This window comes from Schistocerca piceifrons, chromosome 1 (assembly GCF_021461385.2).
Source record: "Schistocerca piceifrons isolate TAMUIC-IGC-003096 chromosome 1, iqSchPice1.1, whole genome shotgun sequence".
NCBI classification, from domain to species: Eukaryota; Metazoa; Arthropoda; class Insecta; order Orthoptera; family Acrididae; genus Schistocerca; species Schistocerca piceifrons.
In genome coordinates this window covers 889,953,915-889,981,539 of record NC_060138.1, presented here as the reverse complement: position 1 = coordinate 889,981,539, position 27,625 = coordinate 889,953,915, and the positions used below count along the sequence as shown (strand labels likewise).

General features: G+C 43.3%; 1 protein-coding gene and 1 non-coding gene across 2 annotated transcripts in view; both read left to right on the top strand.

Annotated features, from left to right (window-relative positions):
- Positions 1-27,625, top strand: part of LOC124716478 — a 101,170-nt gene that overhangs the window by 40,281 nt on the left and 33,264 nt on the right. The window lies entirely within an intron of this gene.
- On the top strand, positions 8,643-8,716 carry Trnat-cgu. The gene has a single exon. It is a non-coding gene; the product is annotated as a tRNA-Thr (tRNA).

Genomic DNA, 27,625 nt, shown 5'->3' with positions numbered 1-27,625 from the left:
ATCACTATCGCTACTGCGTATTTGTTTGGTGTATTTGTAATAATTTCGAGACCTCGATTAATTGCATCGTCAATGGATTCTCCTTGTCGAAAACCAAATTGGTGGTGATTAAGGCTATGGAGAGCTCTGTGGGCCTGCAGTCGGCTGCATGTAGCTTCTCTTGAACTTCAGCCATTTTGTTGATGACAGATTTGGGATCTGACGGATCCCTCTCTGTGGATTTTTGTACGATCACTGCGTTTGAGGTTAACCAGATTGTAGGCACCCTGCCTAGTCTTAAGGCGTCAAAAGTACTTCTGTTAAACATGGGGTGATACGTGGCGATAATATTATGAGTGCCTCTGAATGGATGCCATCTTATCCCAAAGCTTTTTTGTCTTTAATTCTCTTATTTCATGAGAAAATGGACAGGTGACAGCAACTGTATTATATGGAGCATTTAGATAACTTCCCAGCGTTGTTTGTTGTGATGTGTCTGTGTTCATGACATCTTCGGGTTGTAGTTTATTCAGCAAGAATTGCACTGAATTCTTCCATCCTCTTGTCATTTTCCCGTCGTAGTCAACGAGATAGCTGCTCGTCATCTTCAGGTGCTTACTGATGTGTTGCTGCAGTGGCTGAACAGTATATCCGCTGGCTCGCTAGAAAAGCGCAGGCGCCAAGGGATGGGGCTATAACGTCATCATAGATGAATCATGGAGCACGGCAACACCCAGTGCCCCCTGACGGAGAAACTGGCCAGGGTCTTCGCATGGGCAACGTGGGAAAAGCGCGGACGTAAATCGTGGTCCAGCGCGCGTTGCCGGCAGAGTATTGGCCCCAAGTGTGCGGATTCCAGTTCCCCATCTGTTGTTGTTGTTGTGGTCTTCAGTCTTGAGACTGGTTTGATGCAGCTCTCCATGCTACTCTATCCTGTGCAAGCTTCTTCATCTCCCAGTACCTACTGCAACCTACATCCTTCTGAATCTGCTTAGTGTATTCATCTCTTGGTCTCCCCCTACGATTTTTACCCTCCACGCTGCCCTCCAATACTAAATTGGTGATCCCTTGATGTCTCAGAACATGTCCTACCAACCGATCCCTTCCTCTGGTCAAGTTGTGCCACAAACTTCTCTTCTCCCCAATCCTATTCAATACTTCCTCATTAGTTATGTGATCTACCCATCTAATCTTCAGCATTCTTCTGTAGCACCACATTTCGAAAGCTTCTATTCTCTTCTTGTCCAAACTATTTACCGTCCATGTTTCACTTCCATACATGGCTACACTCCATACAAATACTTTCAGAAATGACTTCCTGACACTTAAATCTATACTCGATGTTAACAAATTTCTCTTCATCAGAAACGCTCTCCTTGCCATTGCCAGTCTACATTTTATATCCTCTCTACTTCGACCATCATCAGTTATTTTGCTCCCCAAATAGCAAAACTCCTTTACTATTTTAAGTGTCTCATTTCCTAATCTAATACCCTCAACATCACCCGACTTAATTCGACTACATTCCATTATACTCGTTTTGCTTTTGTTGATGTTCATCTTATATCCTCCCTTCAAGACACTGTCCCCATCTGTATAGACTCTATTTCTGACTTTGCTGGACGACGGTTCAATCCCGCGTCCGCCCATCCTGATTTAGGTTTTCCGTGATTTCCCTAAATCACTCCAGGCAAATGCCGGGATGGTTCCTCTGAAAGGGCACGGCCGACTTCCTTCCCCATCATTCCCTAATCCGATGAGACCGATGACCACGCTGTCTGGTCTCCTTCCCCAAACGAACCAACCAACCATCTGACTTTGCTGTTCTCATTGTTTCCTTGCTACCATACTATGTGTCGAGAACAAACAGTGGTAGCTGTGTTCCACACGATCTTTGTTTGCGAAAACCATGTGAATGCTACAGAGATTATTTTCGATGTCCTAAAGCGTGTTCCAAATTCTACAACAGGTAATAATATGGCAATATTAGTCTGTTTGACAACCATTCTTGAAAATAAGAATGACATACGGTACCTGGCACACTATATGTAATACTGTACAGGCACCCCAACATGGCCAATGGCCTTTCCTCTAATGAGCGATTTCAACTGATTTTCTATCCTGTTGTCATTAAGATATTGTCGTTTTGACGTTCGTATGAACAGTTTAAAGTAGGAGCCTCAATACAATCTTCCCCAGTGTGCCAATTTTTGAAAGTAATTGCATTATTTTTGTCCACTCTCCATCATCCTCCATTTCGGTGCCATTATGATCACTGAGTCCAGAGACTCAGTGATGAGCTTGCTGATTCAACACGAAACTAAAACTTCTTAAAACTTTCTGTCAACCGCTAGAAGCCATTTTACTTTAGAATTCTTTCAAGTCTCACGCACGGCTCTCCTTAGGCCTTCAGTTTCTGTTCGGTAATGATGCCTTGGCTAAGTCTAAATCTGCAGTTAAGATCTATTTGATTTCGGAGCAGAATTCCAACGCGGGTCTTGAACCAGGATATGCGCTTCTCTTTCACAACTTTGCTGTTAAAGACGTCTTGTAAACACTTTCGAACTTTGACCGCTTAAGCTCAGCGTTTCCAACCACAGAGCGTAATTTTTAATGTTACATAATCGGGTGATCTGAATTCTGTTTTTCGTTTCATTTACTAAGCAGAAATATCATCTTAAGTTTATTTACATAGATGTTGACATCCATTATCTTTGGTGATATAACGACCTTATGATCGCTGATTGCATGCTCTGCAGTAACTGTGTCGGACAGTTTGGGCTTGTGTTGAACTAGGAAATGTAAGATGTAAACTTGCTGAGTCGGTTTTCAAACTACTAAAGATCATTTTGAGATGAGACATTTAAAACAACATCATACTAAACGTACTATCTTCCACAATCACTTGAGTATCGCAGTCTGCTGTTGGAAAGAATGAGACCAAGAGATGAAAACGGTAAGCAGAGTCAGAAGGATGTAAATCGCAGTAGTTATTAAAAAATGACGAGGCTTGCGCAGGATTGAATAGCAGGGAGAGTTGCATTTTATCCGTGATGTCACATATCAGTACCACCCCACTGGCTCACGAAGTCAGCCACGAAGTTGCAAGCTTCCTTCAGACACGGACAGCAGTCGCGCGTCATCTTGTGGACACAATGGTGTACGTGCACTGAGCCACACGTCCAGCAGCTCCGTACCACGCAGTAATATAGGACAGCCCATGGCAGCCACTCACACGACTTGTGCTTGGAGCCTCTTCGCTATGACATGCTCGTTCGTGATTGCTTTGGAGAGCCTCATCCTAGTTGCTATTGTCTGTGCTGGACTTTATTTCTTGCTGTAATATTTGTAATGAGACTTTGTACTCGTCGAGGAAGTGCAAGTTAAATAAAGTAAAGGAAAGCGTAATGTGTTGACGTGTATTCCGTCCTATCCTCTGCTATGCCAGCGTTGCCTGGATCTCCGCACCCACCCGCTTTTACAAGGCCCTCCAAATCCTCGAACGCCATGCGCTCCACCTTGCCTTCCACATCTGCCTGCCTTCCTTCTCCCACACGGCTCCTGTATGAACTCATCCCCTTCCCCCACATCCTGCTGTTCCTCCAACATCTCTGGATCCTTTACATTGTCCGCAGGCTTGATCCCCCCCCCCCCCCCAATCCCGTGGTTTCCTCTTTCCTCTCTACCCCCCGCCCATTGCCACGCCTCTATCGCTGTATCCCTCCCTCTCTACACCTCCACACCCTCCATATCCTTCAGCAGGGCAATTTCCAGCGCCTCCCACTCCTTGATGATGAACTTCGCCATGACATATACCCTTCCTTCCAACTATAACCTGATCTTGTTCCCCCCCCCCTTCCCTACCCAGGGCCCCCTTTTCCTCTTCCCTCCTTCTCCCAGAGCGTAGTTTCCTCCTTCCCCCCCCCTCCCCCAAGACCCTGCACCCCATTCTTGCCTCTTTCCCTCCCATGTCCCTCCCTACCTGGCCCCCTTCGGCGCGCCCCGCGCCCCTCTCCCCTCTCTCTTCCCCTCCCTCCCTTCTTCCGTTCTCCATCTCGTTGTGCCTGGCAGATCCTCCATTTTGCTCAGTCAGTGTGCCACGTCAGTGTTGTGTTTAGTGCTGTTTTCCTGTACATAGAGAGGTGTGATTTTAATTGTGTGCTGGCCTTGTACTTAGTGTTACTGTCAGTGTTTGTTATGTGCTACGCCATCTGTCGATACTTTTATGCTATGGTCATACTTCACCTTGTGTTCTTTTATTTGTCCCAGTGTGTGGTTTTTTGTGTGCATTACTTTTTACGGTTTTTATCTCCATTTTACAGTCGCCCCCTGTTTTGTCTATTGTCTTCCATGATGTCCCCCTTTTTTATATCTATGTTCACCATGTTTTCTCCCTTATTTTTAAATGTCTTCTATTGTTTGTTCTATGTCTTTCGGCTGAAGGGCAGCGCATATGCTGCTGCCAGCCCGCCCTGATGGGGAATTGAAATACAATAAAGGAAAAAAAAGCTTTCTTGTTCATTACTCATTTCTGCTCCTGTCCAGCTTTCCTACGATGACAGTTTCCACACCACTCTTACCCAACCTTTCATTAGCATTGTGTACAAAGTCATACACAACAAAACCTCTCGTTGGACTGAAGACCATAAAAACAACAACAAAAACAACATTATCCTCACTAGATTTTGATGACGAGGAAAACACCTCTACCACCTGTGTCTAGCCTCTCATTGCGATATACATTCCAACCATAATTTAGAATTTCATTGCTGTCAACATCTGGTTCTGGCAGATTATTCTCTCTACCACTGTGTATTATTACAGTTTATGAGCGAGACTAGTTCTGGAATCTTTCCATGGAAAACTCTGCAGTTAACAATTACTATATTCACATGTCTCCAAACTCCCATGAAGAAAATTATTTTGGGCTGCTGTTCTTTCCTCTTTGAAAACCGAGCATTTGTCAGGCTGGTAAAGGGATTTATCTAACTTTAAAAGCCACACCTATACGGAACATGTGCTCTGCTGCAGTTGTAACCATTTTCCTCATGTAACGCCTCCTTGATGTATTGGGAGGTGTCCTACAATTATCCACCCGTTAGTAAAGATCAGGTAATCCACATTCAAGATTTTCACTGAATCGTTTACGGTTCAAGCCTTCCATTCGGCTCCAGACCACAGGACTTCAGTCGGTTTTGTGGACAATGTTGGAGAACGCTAACTGTATTCTCAATCTGCATGCGACACTACCAGTCTTCATCAAAGACGACAGCCACCTGAAGGAACACTGCATAGCCTCTGAAACCAGATGGCAGGCATCATTCGTGTCTACATGAGCCACCTACACACCTCAGACGAGACCTCTGGCATGCAAACATTGGACAAGGGCTACCTTCCTGACTTGCCCAATATTCCTCTGAGGCTTCATCACATGCCTAACGTTGTAACTCCCAATGACCTTTCGGGAAGATCGCAAAATCCGAAGCATACTGTGCTGGTTAAGATGTATGCTCATCAGAAACAAAATTGGTCACCCCAGTGTGCACGCACAGATGACGCAGCGATCGAGTAACATGGTCAATCACGTGTGCACTGCCTCTATACGAGCATACGGCCGTAGCGATAACTGAGACATTTATGTTTCATGGAGTCATTGTTCGTAGAAGAGAGTAAATGTAAGGAAGTGACAGAGTGGCAAAAGGGGACATTCAGGTTCAGCTGTTTACATGGTCAATGGGAATGTGAAGTTGCTGGATTGGTTGATGTTTCGTGGCGGACTGTTCAACGACTCCGCAAGCAGTGGTGTAACAAACGTGGCTACGAAACACAACGTCAGATTTGTGGTCAGAAAAAAGATCCTGACAGAGGGACCGGAGACGCGTTTCAAGGCTTGTGAATCAAAATCGCATCCAAACCCGACAGGAAATGCTGCAGCCAGTGAATGAAGGTCCATTCCCATCTGTTTTGGAGAGAACATTGCGAAGGAAAGTCATTTTGAATCGGTCACCCTTGTTTACACAGGCATAATAAGACAACAGCAAGATTCACGGAAAAATATGTGACTGTACGATACGATGCGATATTGCAGTGCCTGTGTTCTTCCAAATTACGACGCAATGCCCCTGTATAAAATATATGACTGGTTTTCTGAACGCTCTCTCAGCCTGCCGGCGTGGCCGAGCGGTTCTAGGCGCTACAGTCTGGAACCGCGCGACAGCTACGGTCGTAGGTTCGAATCCTGCCTCGCGCATGGAGGTGTGTGATGTCCTTAGGTTAGTTAGGTTTAAGTAGTTCTAAGTTCTAGGCGACTGATGACCTCAGAACTTAAGTCCCATAGTGCTCAGAGCCATTTGAAGCATTTTTGAACACTCTCTCACCTTATTGCATCTTGATTTGCCAGCAAAATTAACTTACTTGTACCCCGTAGAAAATCGGTGGGATATGTTGGAACAGATGGTAAAACGCCGACATCAGCATTCCTACAATATTTTGGTGGGAGTACGCGATCAAATACTCAGCGAGTGTCTTCACCTGGATGCGATGTACCTGCACAGCCTTGTGGACTATCTCCCTAACACAATACAGGCGATTATGAAGTTCAAGAACTGAATTACACGGTATTAAATGATGATTGTAATGATTTCTGTAGGGGTGATTAATTTTTTGTCTAATGACCTTACTTTCAGCAGTTGAAAATATTTATGACTTGTTTTTTAGGCTTATGGGTACAGTTGTGAAGTTAGTATCCACTTTTCCCTTCCACCCAGAGATTCGCAATCTCGCCACTGTCCGTCGTATAGAGCCAGGTAAATGCGGACCAGCTAGGACGAGCAAATCAGAACTCATTGCCACATCAACAATCCCAGGCGATGCTTTAGGCGCTAGAGGTTCCACAGTTTTCGTTTCAGGTGTCTCAAGAACACCGTAGCCAGGGCAGCATCCAGAAACCTGTCAACTGTGGCCATCACAGCTTTCAACTGTCTCCTGTCAGTTGCCAGTTCTCCTTGTTGCCGTACACAAAGGTGGCGGCCGTATCCATCACGAAACGACATTCGTCTACACAAGGAATACAGAGCTAACCTAGCAGTCGCTAGATGCAGTCAGTACTGCAGCTACACAGCACCTTGTTATTAATACACTTGTCAGCTCACACAAGTAATTGCTCGAAACATATTCGAACACTTCGAAAAATGATAGTAAACCGTACCTAAGAAAAAAATAGAGAGTAATGTTCATTTCTTCGAAGAAGCATGTGAGAAAAACATTAAAGTAATCGCTGTGTGAAAACAGAAGCTGCTGCTGCTACTGGCAGTCTGGATCTGTACTTTGGTACTTTGGTAGCACCAAACCAGTCACAAGGCTGACATCATAACATATACAAAGAAAGGAATCGTCCAATTATTGTTTCTCGTACACTTTTCCCGAAACTAGACATTTTTGGTCGCTTAAAATGTGGGTCAATAATCCCTTAAACGTGATACTTCTATCTTGATTTCTGAGATCAACGAAGAATTATACAAGCTACATCGGAACTGTATGCCTCTATCGTGACTAAATGGTTGTAAAATTAAGAAAAATTAGTGCTGTTCACCGAAGTACTGGTACTCTTAGAGGTTCAGTACCTGGGAGATTAAGATTACACTATGGTACGTCACAGACTGATTTAACAGAATGACATGGAAGTTCCTGGAAAGTGCTTTGTAGTGGATAACCCTTCAGTAGCAATTCTTGTGACGATGACGTCATCCTGTCATCGTCACTACGGCTGCTGCCCCACATAGCGTCACAGATGATAGCTTCCGGGAAATCAGTTCTGTTGGAGCGAGAGCAGTAACCCAGTTAAGTCAGCAACTGCGCGCCGCCGTTAAACCGTCGCCTCTGCGAACAATAGAGCACCGGGAGCGTGCTCGACATGCTGCAGGCAACTCCCCGGTTCTACCGGAATGAGGAAAGCCACACTTCATGCAGGAGTTGCTGACCTATCCGTCGTCAAGAGCAGGAGTTTCAATTCTTTTCACTTCGGGTTGTTTCTTTCGATCCCTTGCCTTGACATTTTTGTTCTGCTGTCCGAGAGTACAAGCTCGCTGTTCGTGAGATAAATGTAGGATATCGACGTTTACTTTCACGATTTCCGACGTTAGCGGTTTTGGCTCATTTTTGGCATCGCAGCTGCGTCGAGGCCATCAGTGACAGACAAATTCTGCAAGAATGCAGTGTCATGCACGATCAGCCCTGTTTGCTTCATCACACAATCGTAGTAAAAGTCAGTTTATGGTCTTTACGGAAACCATTAGCTACACCGTTCAACCAGGCTCCCTACGGTGATACGCTGGTAGCAAAGGGGTCAGGCGTTCCAGCCGCACCTTGGTCAAGTATGCGGATATATATACTAAGATGGTATCTGTTCTTTCGGACATGTCCGAAAGAACAGATACCATCTTAGTATATATATAGTTAAGGCTCACCGGCCACTTGACCATCTTCTTCTTCTGTGCGAATGCACAAACAGTGCCCGAACTCTTACGGGAATCGGCAATGCACCGCGAGTAATAAGTATAATGGGCGGGGGCACTACGAATGTAGTGCGGGACAATACGTTGAGAATGTGGGTTTCGCGGGAGGCGTGCCAGAGATAAATCCCTGCAGTCGCTGTATCCTCTGTGTCCTCGGTGGCTCAGATGGATAGAGCGTCTGCCCCGTAAGCAGGAGATCCCGGGTTTGAGTCCCGGTCGAGGCACACATTTTCATCTGTCCCCGTTGACGTATGTCAGTGCCTGTAAGCAGCTGAGGGTGTTCATTTCATTGTAAGTATGCGGATTATGATATACGGACACTTGGCGCATGTGATGCTTTGCGCTATCTTTTCGCGGCAGTTGTGCACAGCGCTGAATTCTCTTCATTGGACTCCCATTGTCATCTTTACATCTAGACTATTTGATCAAAAGTGTGAATACCGCTATGCAATTCGGAACTGAACTCTAGATGTCACGAGAAGCGAACTCGCCAGTATAAAGAGAGGCAGGGAGTGTTGTGTTGTCAGCAAAGAAGCAGTAACAGCCGAATGAATCGGTCAGGAGAGCTCTGTAACTTCCAGTGTCGGCTAGTAATTGGTTGTCACCTGAGTAACAGTTGTACCACTGACATTTCAACCCTTCTAAATTTGCCGAAGTCGACTGTTGGTGATGTGATTGTGAAACGGGAACGCGATGGAACGACAGATAAACCAAGACGAGGTAGGCCTCATACACTGAAGGACAGGGACCGTTGAACATTGCAAAGAGTGGTTCTAAAAATCGAATGAAATCAGAGGGAGGAATCTGTCGTGAGTTCCAGTTCAGAGAAGACAATGACTGTGCGTAGGGAATTAAAAAGTGTGTGGTACAACGGTCAAGAAGCGCCACATAAGCCACACGGTTGCAGGCAATGCAAAGCAGTGCCTGAGGTGGTATAAAGGGCAACATTACTGGACAGTGGGGGACTGGAAACGAGTGATTTAGAGTAATGAATCATGTTATACTATCAGGCATTCCGTTGAAAGGGTTTGCATTTGGCGAATGCTTGTAGAACGTTACCTGCCATCATGTGTTGTGCCAACAGTGAAGTATGGAGAAACTTCTGTTACGGTTATAGTGTAGAGTCACCTTATTACGCTCAAAAAATACTAAATACGATATGAATACATTTTACAGTACTGTCTACTGTGTACAGTAGAGGAACAGTTGGGAAACGACGACTGTTTGTATCAGCATGGCGATGCACCCATTCATAAAGAAGCACGTGAGACGTAATTGTTTGTGGGCACAGGACTGGCGTACCCAGCGTACCCAGAACCTCTACCTCAACCCAGTGGAACACTTGTGGGGTGAGTTAGAACGTCGACTTTACTCTACACGGTAGCACCCAACATCACTACCTTCTCTGATTGCGTCTTTTCAGGAAAAATGGGCTGCCACTTCTCCACAGCCATTGACAGTTCGCTTAAAATATGCCAACAAGAGGTGAATCCGTCATAAAGGCGAATGGTGGACAAATCCTATATTAATGTCCACTAATAGGAGTTCGGATTCTTCCTATCAAATAGTGTACGGGGCTCTCCTGAAGGCGTCGATAGTATATGATCCAGTCACATTAATGTGACCATCTGTCAAAAGCCTGAACAAGTACATCTTGCAGCACGGACGCGCTGGAAGAGAGTCAGTGAGGTTATGGAAGGTACCGACAGGGATGTGGATTCTGGAAGGTACCGACAGGGATGTGGATTCTGGAAGGTACCGACATGGATGTGGATTCTGGAAGATACCGACAGCGATGTGGGGTCGTGCCGACTCCAGTGCCCCAGTCTAGTGCTAGATGGACTAGGTTTCTCGACTGAGGATCCATGTCGCTTAAAGCTCGATGGTGGAAGCCCCACTCATTCGCGTTGCGTTAAAACCCCGGGATTTCAGTGGCCAGAGGAGTACGGTAAGCTCATCCTGGTGCTCTTCAAAGTACTCACAAGTCTGAGAGATATGTGACACGTTGCATTGCCTGCTAGTAGATGCTACCTTCACAAGGGAAAAACGAATTACGAGTACGAGATGAAATGGTACCCAAGGGACTTGAGATGATCCATTGAGCCCTCCATAATCACCGAGATCGGCTAGGGAACGCCACGAAAACATTCCGCAGACCATTGGTACTGCAGTGTGTTTGCTTTCAGACGTTTCATGCCGTACACACCAGCGGCCATCTGTCTAATTGAGCATAAAAAGTAGCTCAGCTGAAAAGACCACCTGTTGCCACTCAGTGGACGTCCAGTTGCGCTATTGGCGTGCAGATTCCAGCTTTCGTCGGCGATGATCAGCAGTCAGCATGGACGCATGAACCAGACAACTGCTGTGGAGGCCCGTACACAACAGTCGCTGAACGGTTGTTGAGGAGACATTGTTGGTAGCTTTTGGCTCACCTGACTGGTTGGTTGCTCAACAATTACACGTCTTTTCGCCCGTACACATCTCGACAGTCGTTTACTCGTGACATCCACGGCTCTCCGTAGACAACAGTTACTTGCCTCGGCGCCGGTCCTTGATAGTGCCATATTTCCATGCACGGTATACTTTAACCACAGCGGCACGAGAACAGTTTACAAACTTAGCCGTTTCGAAAATACTTCCACCCTTGGCCCGAAAGCCAATGATCATGCCCTTTCGGACGCCAGAAAAATCGCTCAGTTTCCGCATTACGGTAAAGGCTGCACTGTATTCTGCGTGTCCCAGACAAACTATATATGCCCTCTAATTCCAGTGCTGCCAGCTGCTGTCTGTGAGTGACTATTGCACGTTGACGTCGAGCATAGGCAGTGATCACATTAAAGTGAGTGAACAGTGTATAATTGCATGATATTGGTGAGCAGCAACATCGCGCAACCATAAAATACAGTTTCTGCGGGTCACAATACTGCCGTTCTCGAATTCCGACGTATACTAGTAGACGTTTCCCCTCCTTACTCCAGACATACGACATCGTCTCAATCACAAGCAACATTCTAAGGCACTTTTTGGAATCAGAAACTCGCTGTGTAGTCTGCCCTTACATATGGAATGTAGATAACGTTACTTCCATCTATTTTGTACGGTACGCCAAAATCCTAATCATTCTCATATTCGAGCATGTAGTACATTTAGTTACAATTTGACGTATGTTTCATGCTGCGTTAATAAGGTTGTAGTTTTAATGGCTATTCTGTCCAACCTGCTACACTAGTCGGTACTGTCACTGAGACCAAGTGTGGCACTGCAGAAGTAAATATATTTTTGTTGTTTCTGAATGACGTGTTTTATGAGGTGCGTGACAGTGGGGTATAGTATTCTTGCCACGGGGGAGCATTCAGCCTCCCTTCAACAATTACTATATCATTCCTATTTTCATGTCCAGGACCTTTCCACCCTGTGATTCCAAAGGTTAGAAGATATGGGTCTCTAGAGTCTTTATTTCCTGGAATCTTTTATCAGGCCCACTATGGACATGTTGGGTCGATCAGACCACCACAGAAAGAGATGAGACTGTTCACTGAACATCACAAAATTTCTCATCGTCCCAGTTGACTCTTGCTCCACACTATGCAACTCTCTGTTGTCAGTGGTATGCTTTTTTCTCTTTTTAGAGTTCCGTAACTCAGTCGGTAAAAACGGAACCGTTATAGGCTCCCTTTGTCCGTCTGTCTGTCTGCCCGGCTGTTAAGAAACCTTTTGCTGAGAAACGGATGGACGTATCACGTTGAAATTTTTCACATACTAAGGTCTATGACCCTTGGCGATGTAAAGCGTTTTGGCTTGTGAATCAATGCAGTAAAAAGATACTGCCATGTATCTCATTTTTTTTATCTTCGCAAGTTCACTCATCAATAATTTTAGGATACTTACCGCTGACATAGAATCATGAAATTTGGCAAGAAGAATGTTCCAAACCACAAGTAAAGGAAGAAATCCGAAACCTGTTAATCTGTAATTACATCATACGAAAACAATATTTTTAATTTGTTATCTATCGATGAAATGGGAGTTGTGATACTGCGTGAAGAGTTTGATAGAGCACTGAAAGATCTGAGTCGAAACAAGGCCCCGGGAGTAGACAACATTCCATTAGAACTACCGACAGCCTTGGGAGAACCAGTCCTGACAAAACTCTACCATCTGGTGAGAAAGATGTATGAGACAGGCGAAATACCCTCAGACTTCAAGAAGAATATAATAATTCAAATCCCAAAGAAAGCACGTGTTGACAGATGTGAAAATTACATAACTACCAGTCTGATAAGTCACGGCTGCAAAATACTAACGCGAATTCTTTACAGACGAATGGAGAAACTGGTAGATGCCGACCTCGGGGAAGATCAGTTTGGATTCCGTAGAAATATGGGAATACGTGGGGCAATACTGACCCTACGACTTATCTTAGAAGCTACATTAAGAAAAAAGAACCTACGTTTCTAGCATTTGTAGACTTAGAGAAAGCTTTTGACAATGTTGACTGGAATCCTCTTTTTCAAATTCTAAAGATGGTAGGGGTAAAATACAGGGAGCGAAAGGCTATATACAATTTGTACAGAGACCAGATGGCAGTTATAAGGGTCGAGGGACATGAAAGGGAAGCAGTGGTTGGGAAGGGAGTGAGACAGGATTGTAGCCTCTCCCCGATGTTGTTCAATCTGTATATTCAGCAAGCAGTAAAGGAAACAAAAGAAAAATTCGGAGTAGATATTAAAATCCATGGAGAAGAAATAAAAACTTTGTGGTTCGCCGATGACATTGTAATTCTGTCAGAGAGAGCAAAGTACTTGGAAGAGCAGCTGAACGGAATGGACAGTGTCTTGAAAGGAGGATATAAGATGAACATCAACAAAAGCAAAACGAGGATAATGGAATGTAGTCGAATTAAGGCAGGTGATGCTGAGGGAATTAGATTAGAAAATGAGACACTTAAAGTAGTAAAGGAGATTTGCTATTTGGGGAGCAAAATAACTGATGATGGTCGAAGTAGAGAGGACATAAAATGTAGACTGGCAATGGCAAGGAAAGTGTTTCTGAAGAAGAGAAATTTGTTAACATCGAGTATAGATTTAAGTGTCAGGAAGTCGCATCTGAAAGTATTTGTATGGAGCGTAGCCATGTATGGAAGTGAAACATGGTCGATAACTAGTTTGAACAAGAAGAGAATAGAAGCTTTTGAAATGTGGTGCTACAGAGGAATGCTGAAGATTAGATGGGTAGATTATAAAACTAATGAGGAGGTACTGAATAGGATTGGGGAGAAGAGACGTTTGTGGCACAACTTGACTAAAAGAAGGGATCGGTTGGTAGGGCATGTTCTGAAGCATCAAGGGATCACCAATTTAGTATTGGAGGGCAGCGTGGAGGGTAAAGATCGTAAAGGGAGACCAAGAGATGAATACACTAAGCAGATTCAGAGGGATGTAGGCTGCAGTACGTACTGGGAGATGAAGAAGCTTGCACAGGATAGAGTAGCGTGGAGAGCTGCATCTAACCAGTCTCAGGACTGAAGACCACAACAACAATCTGACTGTCAGACTGTTCGTCCATAGCCGGCCACTGTGGCCGAGCGGTTCTAGGCGCTACAGTCTGGAACCGCGCTGCTGCTACGAGTGCAGGTTCGAATCCTGCCTCGGGCATGAATGTGTGTGATGTCCTTTGGTTACTTAGGTTTAAGTAGTGCTAAGTCTAGGGGACTGATGACCTCAGCAGGTAAGTCCCATCGTGCTCAGAGCCATTTCGACCATTTTTTTTACTTATGATGATGGCAGACATACAAAAACTTGTCAACCATAGAGCAAGAGCGGCATTAATTATATATTTACTGATGAACAGAAAAGACTATTCCCCTAATTCTATGAGACTGGGGTTTCACAGAGAATTTGTGGTAACAAATTAATCTGTAGCAAAGTCTCATTTTTACGGCTGCAACATATCGAAGAGAGCAGAAGGGGTCCAATACATAACATTGACCAACAAGATGTATGGAATACTGTGCATGAAATAAAAACAAAAAATAGAAATAAACATTTATTCCACAACATCTTCCCAAGCCTCAAACAGTGAAAATAGGATTCGAACCTGCGACTTTAGCGGTTGCGCGGTTCCAGGCTGTAGCGCCTAAAACCGCTGGGGCACTTCGGCCGGCTATCATAAGTAAGAATTAATCTGCAGAACAGGTCCAGTCTGTCAATACAACCAATATTTCGGTGAGAGGGGGGTAGGGGGGAAGAGGATGGGAGACAATACGTAACTTCAGCCATTCTTCATTTGAGAGAAATTCTATGCAATTTTATTTGATAACGTTTTTGGAGTTTGGAATAGCAGTGTTTTTTTTCCCTCTGGGACAACATTAAATAGTGAATAATAAAAGAATTTTATTGTCATTTAACTATTGCAGCAATAGACAGTCGAATTACGAATGTTTAAAAGGTATACCGCATGTATACAAAAATTACTTTACACAAATTAAAAAAACAATATGTTACAACAGATTTTCCATAATGTAAAATATTCAAGCTAAAACGATTTGTGTAGTACATCTTAAATTGAAATCATTAGGGAAATTATGGTACACTCACCGAGCCGTTATCACTGTGATATTTATACTCATACATTCAAGTGAGTAGGAAGGATTTACCGATAACCAACTGTACTACTTGTGCTTAAAATAAATCAAATAAAGCTTCTACCCATTCTAGAGGCAGTTTGTTAAACATCTTCATGCTCACTACATTGCTGTTCTATGATTTAGATAATCTGCGGGAAGGTATGTGAAGATGCCTACTATTTCTAGTTCTGGCATTACTGAAGATTGGGATACCACGCATCTGCTTTCACAAATGGCCCTATAGATGACATTTTAAATTTTTACAACACTGTAATACCCATTTACAATGATCAATGCGTCAAATGATAAGTATTTTAATTAAAAGATGGGGATCATTATGTGGATGGGTGAATATAAATGGATCAGTTTGTACAGTAAAAAGTAATAACAGGTTCTTAAGATATGTAATTACATGAAGCTGATGGATGGGTGGTGTCCCATTCTTCAGTTAAACCCCAGTTCCATGAGAGTGTAAATCCTGCCTAATCTGGTATTCTGGTAAGTTAGTCTTTGTATACAGTAGAACAATGTAAATGTGCAAGTTTATAACAATCAATTTTGATGAACAATGGCTTATAGTGGGCAAGTTTTTCAGAGTTTGCAATAATTCTAATGTGTGGTTCCCATGTCAATTTATAATACCTAATAACTTAACACTACCTAGCCTTCTACTGGCAAATCTCTTAAACTAAGTAGTACGTAGAAGGTTCAGTGAAGTTTGCACTACTTTCTGTACGGTAATGTTTTCTTAAGTATTAAAGTGTAGATGACTGCCAAATGAAGTATCAGTCATACGAAAATAAAATTTGACATAGATACAAGTCTCAGAGTACCTACTTCGATTCATTGTCAGTCTTTCCAATTACGGTACCTCGTTTTCAATTAAATTATGCAAGGCGACTTACACGGTGAAAATAGTGCTGTCAGAGTTATGGAATTATAAATTCGCATTTTCAAAACGCGAGTGACGGAAATTACGAAAACGTTTGTTCACCTTCGGAGCTACAGTTTACGAGATTTGAACAATTTAATTCTGAAATGAGAAGTTTTAATGTTTGTTTACATATTTACTTAAAAAACAATGCATAATTTACCAGGAAAGTGTTGAATGTCTTTATATACGTGACATTGCTGATTATAGAAATTCGCAGTTGCAAAACGCGTGAGTGACGGGAATTACGAAAAAGTACACTCCTGGAAATTGAAATAAGAACACCGTGAATTCATTGTCCCAGGAAGGGGAAACTTTATTGACACATTCCTGGAGTCAGATACATCACATGATCACACTGACAGAACCACAGGCACATAGACACAGGCAACAGAGCATGCACAATGTCGGCACTAGTACAGTGTATATCCACCTTTCGCAGCAATGCAGGCTGCTATTCTCCCATGGAGACGATCGTAGAGATGCTGGATGTAGTCCTGTGGAACGGCTTGCCATGCCATTTCCACCTGGCACCTCAGTTGGACCAGCGTTCGTGCTGGACGTGCAGACCGCGTGAGACGACGCTTCATCCAGTCCCAAACATGCTCAATGGGGGACAGATCTGGAGATCTTGCTGGCCAGGGTAGTTGACTTACACCTTCTAGAGCACGTTGGGTGGCACGGGATACATGCGGACGTGCATTGTCCTGTTGGAACAGCAAGTTGCCTTGCCGGTCTAGGAATGGTAGAACGATGGGTTCGATGACGGTTTGGATGTACCGTGCACTATTCAGTGTCCCCTCGACGATCACCAGTGGTGTACGGCCAGTGTAGGAGATCGCTCCCCACACCATGATGCCGGGTGTTGGCCCTGTGTGCCTCGGTCGTATGCAGTCCTGATTGTGGCGCTCACCTGCACGGCGCCAAACACGCATACGACCATCATTGGCACCAAGGCAGAAGCGATTCTCATCGCTGAAGACGACACGTCTCCATTCGTCCCTCCATTCACGCCTGTCGCGACACCACTGGAGGCGGGCTGCACGATGTTGGGGCGTGAGCGGAAGACGGCCTAACGGTGTGCGGGACCGTAGCCCAGCTTCATGGAGACGGTTGCGAATGGTCCTCGCCGATACCCCAGGAGCAACAGTGTCCATAATTTGCTGGGAAGTGGCGGTGCGGTCCCCTACGGCACTGCGTAGGATCCTACGGTCTTGGCGTGCATCCGTGCGTCGCTGCGGTCCGGTCCCGATCGACGGGGACGTGCACCTTCCGCCGACCACTGGCGACAACATCGATGTACTGTGGAGACCTCACGCCCCACGTGTTGAGCAATTCGGCGGTACGTCCACCCGGCCTCCCGCATGCCCACTATACGCCCTCGCTCAAAGTCCGTCAACTGCACATACGGTTCACGTCCACGCTGTCGCGGCATGCTACCAGTGTTAAAGACAGCGATGGAGCTCCGTATGCCACGGCAAACTGGCTGACACTGACGGCGGCGGTGCACAAATGCTGCGCAGCTAGCGCCATTCGACGGCCAAACCGCGGTTCCTGGTGTGTCCGCTGTGCCGTGCGTGTGATCATTGCTTGTACAGCCCTCTCGCAGTGTCCGGAGCAAGTATGGTGGGTCTGACACACCGGTGTCAATGTGTTCTTTTTTCCATTTCCAGGAGTGTATTTTCTCTTTTGGAGATATAGTTTACGAAATTTGAACAATTTAACTCTCCAGTGAGAAGTATTAGCGTTTGTTTACAGATTTATGTGTAAAAGACTATGAGTAGTCTACCACGAAAATGTTTGATGTTTTCACATACGTGGCGCAGAGCCTAACAAGCCGCTCCGCATTTCAGACCCCTAGTCATGACGTCACGAGTCGCGCTGTGAGGCCTTGTTCCTAGGTGGCGTTGGTTCTGCCCTTGGGTCCCCTGCCCTCGATCTTCCCTTCCATGAATATTTTCTCTAGATTTTCACCATCTCCCATTTCTCACAATATCGCCAAATAACTAGCAAATTTTTTGGCTGACACGAGAAGAAAGGCACTTGGTGATACTGATTTGCTCATAATGGACGCACTTGTTTCCTTCCAGTACATTTTATGCGCAGCATCTTGCCCCAGCAATAAAGCTCAAATGCATCAATGCGCTGTTCTCTCTGGCCTTAAGAGTCCATGTTTCGCAACCATAAACGAATCGGAAAACAAGAGTTCTTCAATAAGCCGGACCTTTTTGGTGTTCTTTATTATTCTGTTCTGCCAGATCTTGGTGACGTTCTTCATAGCCACTCGTCCCAGATTGATCCGTCTTCTTATCTCTTCTTCACAGTTTCCTGTGTCGCAGATAGTTGATCCAAGATATCGAAAGAATGCGCGTATTCCAGTTCCTTTGTGACCTGTGAGTTAAACATGTGCTCCTCGATCTATTATGAGTTTGGACATGCTGACTAATTCCTTTACTTTTGTTAGTACCTTAGCAAGTTCACCTTCGCTGCAGACTGAAAGCAAGGTGTCATCAGCAAATCGAATGTTGTTAATAGAAACTTCCTGGCAGGTTAAAACTGTGTGCCGGACCGAGGCTCGAACTCGGGACCTTTGCCTTTCGCGGGCAAGTGCTCTACCATCTGAGCTACCTAAGTACGATTCACGACCCGTCCTCACAGCTTCAATTCTGCTAGTACCTCTTCTCCTACCTTCCAAACTTCACAGAAGTTCTTCTGGCAGGAAGTTTCATATCAGCGCACACACCGCTGCAGAGTGAAAATCTCGTTCTGTTGTTACTAGTTCTACCACAAAATGAGAAGCCTTTAGTGCAACCATCACACGCATTCCTGATGACATTTTCTGCATATATGTTGTACAGTTGGCGGGATAGAACATAACACTGTCTGACAACTTTTGATACATGGAAGACATCAGACGTGCCTGCACTTAATATTCACAGCTGTGTGGTGATTATTATGCTGTCAAGACTGGTGCGAAACCGAACTCTGCAAACATCTGCCCAGACAACACAGGGAAGACTTTTCTGTTGTGAAGGAAGCAGATGAAAACAGGAGCACAGAGCTCTCGCGATTTCTCGATTATCTGTCGAGAAATCTAACGAGTGTATCTTGAGGTTTTTTAGGTCCTGCTTACCAAGCTTTACGTCATAACTGTTTCTCTACTGCTTTTATCTTTCCGCAAGCCAGATCGATCCTCATCTAACTTCTCCTGTATTTTCTTTTGCATTTTTATGTATTATTCTTGTCAACGACTTGGATTCATGAGACGTTAACATGACTCTGCGATGATTGTGGCAGCTGTTTGCCCTTGGTGTGTTCGGGATTGAGTGAATCACAAAGTTCAGAGTGTTGGATGGAATGTCTCCAGTCTCACAAATTCTACACACCAACCTGAATACTAAAAATTTTCGGAGGTGAAAAAGGCATATTTTGCCATCAGCTGTACAAAAGTATATTTATCCTCTACCTGTTTCAGTTATAACAACCATCTCGACATGGGAAAAACAGTATACTGTATGCATGCACTGAAGTACTGCGTTTTTCTCGAAGATGGTTGTTATAACTGAAACCGGTAGGGAATAAATATACAATAGTACAGCTGAAGGCGAAAATATGTTGTTTTTTTCCTCAAAGTACTTGAATAGTAGTTAGATCAACCGAATATAGGATAATACCAACAGCAGCAGAAAATGGTATAAAGGGAGTGGGACCCGTAATAAATAAGATGATACTGTTGTTCTCCTACGAATCGACAACAAACCAACACCCCCAACAATACTTCAGGTATACATCCCGACATCGCAAGCAGAAGATGAAGAGATAAAGTATGTGAGGATATTGAAAGGGTAATTCAGTACGTAAAGGAAGATGAAAATCTAATAGTGATTGGGGATTGGAATGTGGTTATATCGGAGGGAGCGGAAGAAATTCTTACAGGAGAAAATGGGCTTGGTAATAGCAACAAGAGAAGAGAAAAACTAATTGAATTATGCACAAAATATCAGCTAGTAATAGCTAATAGCCTGTTAGTCACAAGAGGAGGAGATACACGTGGGAAAGACCGGGAGATACGAGAAGATTCCAGTTAATTACATCAGCGTCAGCCAAAGCTTCCAGAATCGGATAGTGGATTGTAAGGCGTACCCAGAAGCAGACAGAGCCCAGATAACAACTTAGTAATGATGAAAAGTAGACTGATGTTTAAGAGAGTAGTTAGTAAGAATCAGTGCGCAAAGAAATTGGACACGGAAATACTGAGGACTGAAGAGATACGTTTTAAGATCTCTGAGGCTATAGTTGCTGTGATAATGAATAGCTCACTAGGAAGTTCTGTTGAAGAGGAATGGATATCTCTAAAAAGGGCATTAGTAGAAGTTAGAAAGGAAAACCTAGCTGCAAGAAAGGTAGCTGCGGAGTACCAATGAATAACAGAAGAAATACTTCAGTGATCGACGAAACGACTGAAAAAATGTGCACGGAAATTGAGGAATACAGAAATACAAATCACTTAGGAACAAAATAAATACGAAACTAAGACGACATCATTGCATGAAAAATGTGAAGAAATCGAAAAAAGGTTGTCGGAAGGACTATTCAGCACATAGAAATGTGAAAACAACCTTCGGTGAAATAAGTCAAGGGCGGTATCATTAATAGTATAATCGAAATGCCACTATTAAATTCAGAAGAGAGTGAGTAGGTGGAAGGAATACTTTTAAGGCCTCTATGAGAGGCATGACTTGTCTGATGACGTGACAGAAGAAGAAACAGGATTCGACACAGAAGAGATGCGGGATCCAGTATCATAATTTAAAAGAGCTTTGGGAGAGTTAAGAGCAAATAAGGCAGAAGGGATAGATAACATTGCATCAGAATTTCTAAAATCATAGGCGGAAGTGACAACACAACGACTATTCATGTTGGTGGGTAAAATGTATGAGACTGGCAATATACCAGCAGACTTTGGAAAAACATCGTCCACACAATTCCAAGAGCCGATAAGGGTGAGAATCATTGCAAAATCAAGTTAATAACTCGTGCATCCCAGTTGCTGACATGTATAATACACAAGAGAGTGGAAAAAAATTGAGGATCTGTTAGATAACGATCACGATGGCTTTAGAAATGGTGAAGGACCTACAAAACTTAGTTTATAATGGAAGCGAGACTGAAGAAAGCTCAAGACACGTTCATACGATTTGTCGAACCGAAAAAGGCGTTCGACAATGTAAAATGGTGCAAGACGCTCTAAATTCTGAGAAAAATGGGGGTAAGCTACAGACTGCAATTCCAAGAACGAAGTGCTCGGATTAAAGACGGTGTACGACATAGACTAATCTTTCGCTGATGCACATACATCGCAAAAGGAATGACGGAAATAAAAGAAAAGTTCTAGAGTGGGATTAAAATTCAGGCTGGAAGGATATCAATGATGAGTCGCTGATGACATTACAGGATCTGCTGAGTGGAATAAAAGTCTAATGAGTACACAAAATGAATTGCGAGTAAATCGAAGGAAGACAAATAAAAGTACTGCGAAGTGGCAGAAACGAGAACATCGAGACACGTAACATTAGAATTGGCTATCACGAAGTAGAGGTTAAGGAATTCTGCTATGTAGGCGGCAGAGCAACCAATGACGGACGGCGCAAGGGGGAGATCAGAAGCAGACAAGCACTGGCCAAAAGGGCATTCCTTGCCAAGAGAAATCTACTAGTATCAAACATAGGCCCTAATTTCAGGAAGAAATGTCTGAGAACGTACGTCTGGAACTCAGCATTGTATGTTAAAGAAACATGGACTGTGGGAAAACCGGGACACAATAGAATCGAAGCATTTCACATGTGGTACTGCAGACGAATGCTGAAAATTAGGTGGATTGATAAGGTGAGGAATGAGAAGGTTCTTCGCAGAATCGGCGAGGAAAACAATATATGGAAAACATTGACAAGAAGAAGGTACAGGATAATAGGACATCTGTTAAGACATCGGGGAATAACTTTCATGGTACTAGAGGGAGCTGTACGGGTTACAAACTGTAGACGAAGGCAGGGATTGGAATACATCCAGCAAATAATTGAGGACGTAGGTTGCAATTACTACTGTGAGATGAGAAGGTTGACTCATGAGATGACTTCGTGGTGGGTCGGGTCGAACCTGTCAGAAGACTGATGACTGAGAATATAAAAAAATTAATGCTGAGTCAGTCCTCCCAGCGATCATTTTTTCCGATATTTACACATCTTTCCTTCTTCCATTTCGCCTTGGCTTCCTTTCATTTCCTATTTATTTCATTCCTAAGTGATTTACATTACTGTACGTGTGTATTTCCTTGAAAATTTTGTACTCTTTTTGCTTAGTCAATCAGTCGATGTATTTCTTCAGTTAACCAGGGTTTCTTCGCAGTTACCGTCCTTGTACCCACGTTTGTCTGTCCGACATCTGCGATTGTTCACTTTAGAGATGTCCACACCTCTTCAACTGAACTGCATACTGTTCGTCAGCGTAGTAATGTTTGGCGGCGGAGGAGTGGCATAGAGGTAGGTGCCGGCTTCGTCGTACGTAGCGTCGTTTGATGACGTCTGCAGATACGGGTCCTTATCCTCGATTTGTCCCTCAGGCCACCGCCCACAACCCTTCGAAGTTTGTCCAACATTTCTGGGACACCCTGTGTATAGCTGAACTGAGGACGTCTTCGTCAATCTTCGATGGCTCACCTGAGGATGACTGGCAAGTGTCCAGTTGAAATATCGTGGAGCACAGTTGACAAGCTGCTGTAAGCCCGAAATTTCTTCGAATACTCAATTCGCCGAGAAAATTTTAAAATTCACATACGTGTTCATGTTCATGGTAAGTTAAATGGTTGGTTTCAAGTCATACTTAGGAAAACGCCCTCAAAACATCACAGAACTCCCTCTGGCCTGAACTATGTCATCAACACACTGCAGGTCAAACGCATCATTGGGCCGTTGTCGCATTCATCGCCCTGCAGCGTCGTTCGGTCTTTTGGAGACCTTCAGATTTATATGCTACTATCACCAACGGCCTTTTGCTAGGTACCCGACGCCAAATGTCCATCGCATGCAATTCCCTTCGCAATTTTGGATCAGAAACTGTTCAATATAGGCCTGAATTCATTGACAACAGTAATTCCTAATGGGTTTGAAACGTTCTTATTGACAAAGCGTGACACTCGTCTCCGTTAGTTGCTCATTCAGAAACTGTTCAATATTGCTCTGAATTCATTGACAACAGTAATTCCTAATGGGTCTGAAACGTTCTTATTGACAAAGCGTGACACTCGTCTCCGTTAGTTGCTCGTTAGCATCTTTTTACAATCACTTTTCTTACGCCATGTTACATGGCTACGAGTGGTTCACCACCCTTGTGGGAATGGTGAACAGTCTGTGGCGGTACGCCAACAAATCGGATAACTTCATTCACGGTTTGTTCATCGGTACGCCCAAACACGACAGTCCGTTTGTCATTTTATCACGTCGCCCCGTCGGGCCATATCACTGCGCTGATTCAATACATCATTACAACACATCATGTCACTGTAATGACTTAATTCATTGGTGATATGACGCCCTACAACCAGTTGTGCACCGTGCAAGGCTTTCCAAACTGACCAGTTAGGTCTTTTAAATGAGTCACTGATATTCTGTCTGGTGAATACATATTTAAATAAATTGGTTTTAAGTTTTGACCAGTACTATCTCCTGTAAGAACATCGGACTGCAACTTACAGATTAGGGATACAGTCAGTCGGGGCAGCTTGGTGCGCCTCTTAACATTTTATGAAAATACTGAACGTAAAACAAGTTTCTCATTACAATAACCATTGTAACATTTTACATACAGAGTTTCTGAGTGCTTGGAAAAATGTTAAATGTATACCAAGTACGCAAATTTCAATTTTAATGCTGGTATAAAGTTACACAATCTTTCAGACCTTTAGACCAGGCTTAAAAAAGCAAAGAATTTTTCCTATGTCTAACGCTGTGGGTAAATTTAAACCGTGCCGGAAGCGAATCGGGTGTCAATAAAAAGTAGAAACAAGCAGTGTTAATTGAATGCTGCAGGTTTACTTTGAAACATCAAGATATTTATATCGACCTGGTAGTGTTCAATTTTAATCACTGTCGCCAGAAGCTATCTCGCAATTAATTGCAGTCAGCGCAATTAAAGGACAGTTACAAGCCCAAGAGCTATAGGGAAGTTGGAAATACAACTGAAATACTAACTAGAAATCAAGGAGGTAATAATTCTGTTATTTTTAGTACAAAATAATGCAGGTACATGAAATAGGAGACATTGGAAACAAAAGTGGTATGTGGTACAAAAAACTCTGACTGGTAAAAAGTTACCCTGGTTGACCGTATTTTTGTCATTAGTACGCCTTCACAGTATTTCATTATTTTTTTTCATTTTTAGTCTAACGTCTTTCGGAGCTAAACTTGATTTTCTCCAGGCGCCAAATTGCGAGCTTGCCCTCTCAACCACACAGCTACGGCACCGTTCCACAACTCCGCTTTGATTTTAATTTTAAAACACTCTCAGGCTACACCCATAGATTCCCATGACAGAAATCTGACACTTTACATTCAACGTACAAACCGATCACATTAGCATATGTTAACGTAGAATTCTCGAAAAAAAATTTTTTTTGACGCAGACGAACGCACGTTGAGCGGTTAGAAAGACTGATGTCGCCTGTGTGCTATTCAATTGATTGCGAGATTCCACGGTGACCAGAGGAATTGTCTTTGTATTCCTGTTAATTTTCTTTGTTCTACGTCGCGAAGAGTGAATGAAACCAGAGACGAGAATATTGATATTAAGTTACTAGCTGAAGAAGTAGAAAAAAGTCCATAATTTTGGAGTATAGTGTCGGATTGGATAACAATAAAATTTTCAAATGACGATTTTTGAAAATATTGGTTTTGCTCTTCTGTGATGGAAGTGACTCTAGGAAAAATACAACTAAGAAAAACTTTATCGTTAGCAAGTTCACTTTCGTTCATATCGTACAGTGTGCATGGTAAGTCTACCTTCATTACAAAATAGTTGGTTAATTTAGCTTAGACGTTATACGGTGATGAAGCAGGTCGTCCATCATCGATAAAATGTATACTTGTGAGGTTTCCTTCTAAGATGTCTTCATGTTTAAGTCTACCTTTCATTCCAACATAGATATGAAGTACTGTGATAGCTTTTACAATTTGTTCGACACAATACACTCAGACATCTCATGGGTGATGTAGTATTCTTCAGTTATTACACGCTGCGGAACAGTTACACTAAACATACCTATGTGCTACAGCAGCCGTCAGCTAAAAAACCTTATTTCTAAGTCAACTGCTTTTCACCGTACGGTCCGATTAAAGTTTCCATCAGCCCAAATGCTTCATTACCCACGATCACGTACGTAAGTACTATGTCATGGTTCTCTATTAAAGGTCTTTGTTTCGGTATATCCTAAGATTTTCCAGTAAGTTTTTCATATAGAACACTATCTGCAGTGCCCGCTGTTGCCCGATATGTTTAATATCTGCCACACAAACTAACTGGCCCTGTTGCGCCATGTGTTATATTTTGCGAGTAGTACCTTATTGTGATTTTGGAGAAATCGTCTTCTATTTTTTCAAGTCAGTTTTTATTGTTTCACGTAGGGCTGTGTTTGAGCACGATTTCGAACTATTAGAACAGTTTACGTCAGAGTTCAGGAAATATAGAGTACAGTTCGATCTTTTGGTGCACCCAGGATCTAGTGACTTTTGTTGCTACTACATCCATGGGTATGAGACTGTGGACTTTTTATACAAATGACTGTGAAACAGACTAAAATAGTGACATACGATTGTACTATCTCAAAGACGGGTATTGCCGCTGCAGAGTATTCTCGCAATAGGAATTATAGTCAGTTTACCACGATATATTTCGTTTCTTAGGCATTTAATTTTCCGGTAATTTGATTCCTTGTTTTACCTGAATGTAGAAATTTGAAGCAAATCGGCCAAGAGCTTAGAAGCAAATATCAACTGCTTTTCAAGATGTTTGGAAAGAATACATATATTCTTACTATAAATCTTGAAAAGCAGTTAATTATACTTCAAAATTATAGCCTATGTATATATATATATATATATATATATATATATATATATATATATATATATATATATAAACGATAATAAAGTAATGAGACTGATGTGAAAAAAATGTTGTTATCGTTTTAGTCAAGTTTAGTGTTGTCTCCTGCAAAGTAGTTCCCTTCTGATTGCACACACCTTTTCCAGCGCTTCTGCCATTAATGGTAACATTTCTGGAACTCATCTTCTGTAATATCCTCCAAGACCCTCGTCAAAGCTTTTTGGACATCTTGTGTTGTTTGAAAATAGTGTCCCTTCACCGCTGTTTTGACTCATGGATATAGAGAAAGTCGCACGGAGCGATATCTGGTGAATAAGATGGCTGTGGTAGTACTGAAATTTCTTTTGAGGTTAAAAATTGCTGTACTGACAGAGCACTATGGGATGGCGCATTATCGTGATGCAGAACCCAATTATCAGCAATGTTGACACGGACACGAAGAACTCTTTCACGAAGTCTTTCTAAAATTTCTTTGTAGTAATATTGGTTAACTGTTTGTCCAGGAGGCACCCACTCTTTATGAACAATTCCCTTGGAATCAAAGAAGCACACAAGCATGTATTTCACTTTTGTCTTTGACATGCGAGCTTTTTTTGTTCTGGGTGATCCCTTTGAGCACAGCTGCGAACTTTGGCATTTTGTCTCTGGATCGTACAGAAAAAACGAACTTTCATCACCAGTGATAACACGGCTCAACAATTCTGGATTGATTTCCGTTTGCTCTAACAGATCGGCTGCCACATTTTTCCATGTTTCTCGCTGTTGTGGTGTGGGATTTTTGGGAACTATTTTTGCACAAATCTGTCTCATACCAAGATCTTCAGTCATTATTAGACAAACCGTTTCTCGATTGATGTTCGGTTCTTCTACAATCATTTTCTCGGTTAATCTTCGATCAGATCGTACTAGTTCACGCATCCTGGCGAAGTTGATATCTGTCCGTGAGGTTGATGGTTGTCCGCCGGCCGGGGTGACCGAGCGGTTCTAGACGCTACGGTCTGGAACAGCGGAACCGCTACGGATGCAGGTTCGAATCCTGCCTCGGGCATAGATGTGTGTGATGTCCTTAGGTTAGTTAGGTTTAAGTAATTCTAAGTTCTAGGGAACTGATGACCTCAGAAGTTAAGTCCCATAGTGCTCAGAGCCATTTCAACCATTTTTTTATGGTCGTCCACTGCGGTCTTCATCTTCAACATTCGACCTGCCTTCAGTAAACATTTTATGCCAACGAAAAACTTGAGCTCTTGACATAACCTCCTCTCCAAAAGCCTTCCGAAGCGCACCGTAAGTTGTCGCGTTTTCACTCAATTTAACGCAAAAAGAAATGGCATACCGTTGCGCAATATTACGCGGTTCCGTTTCCGTGACGAGAGACACAAACACGTGTTAACTTATCACAGCACAACTCGCGACTGAGCAGTT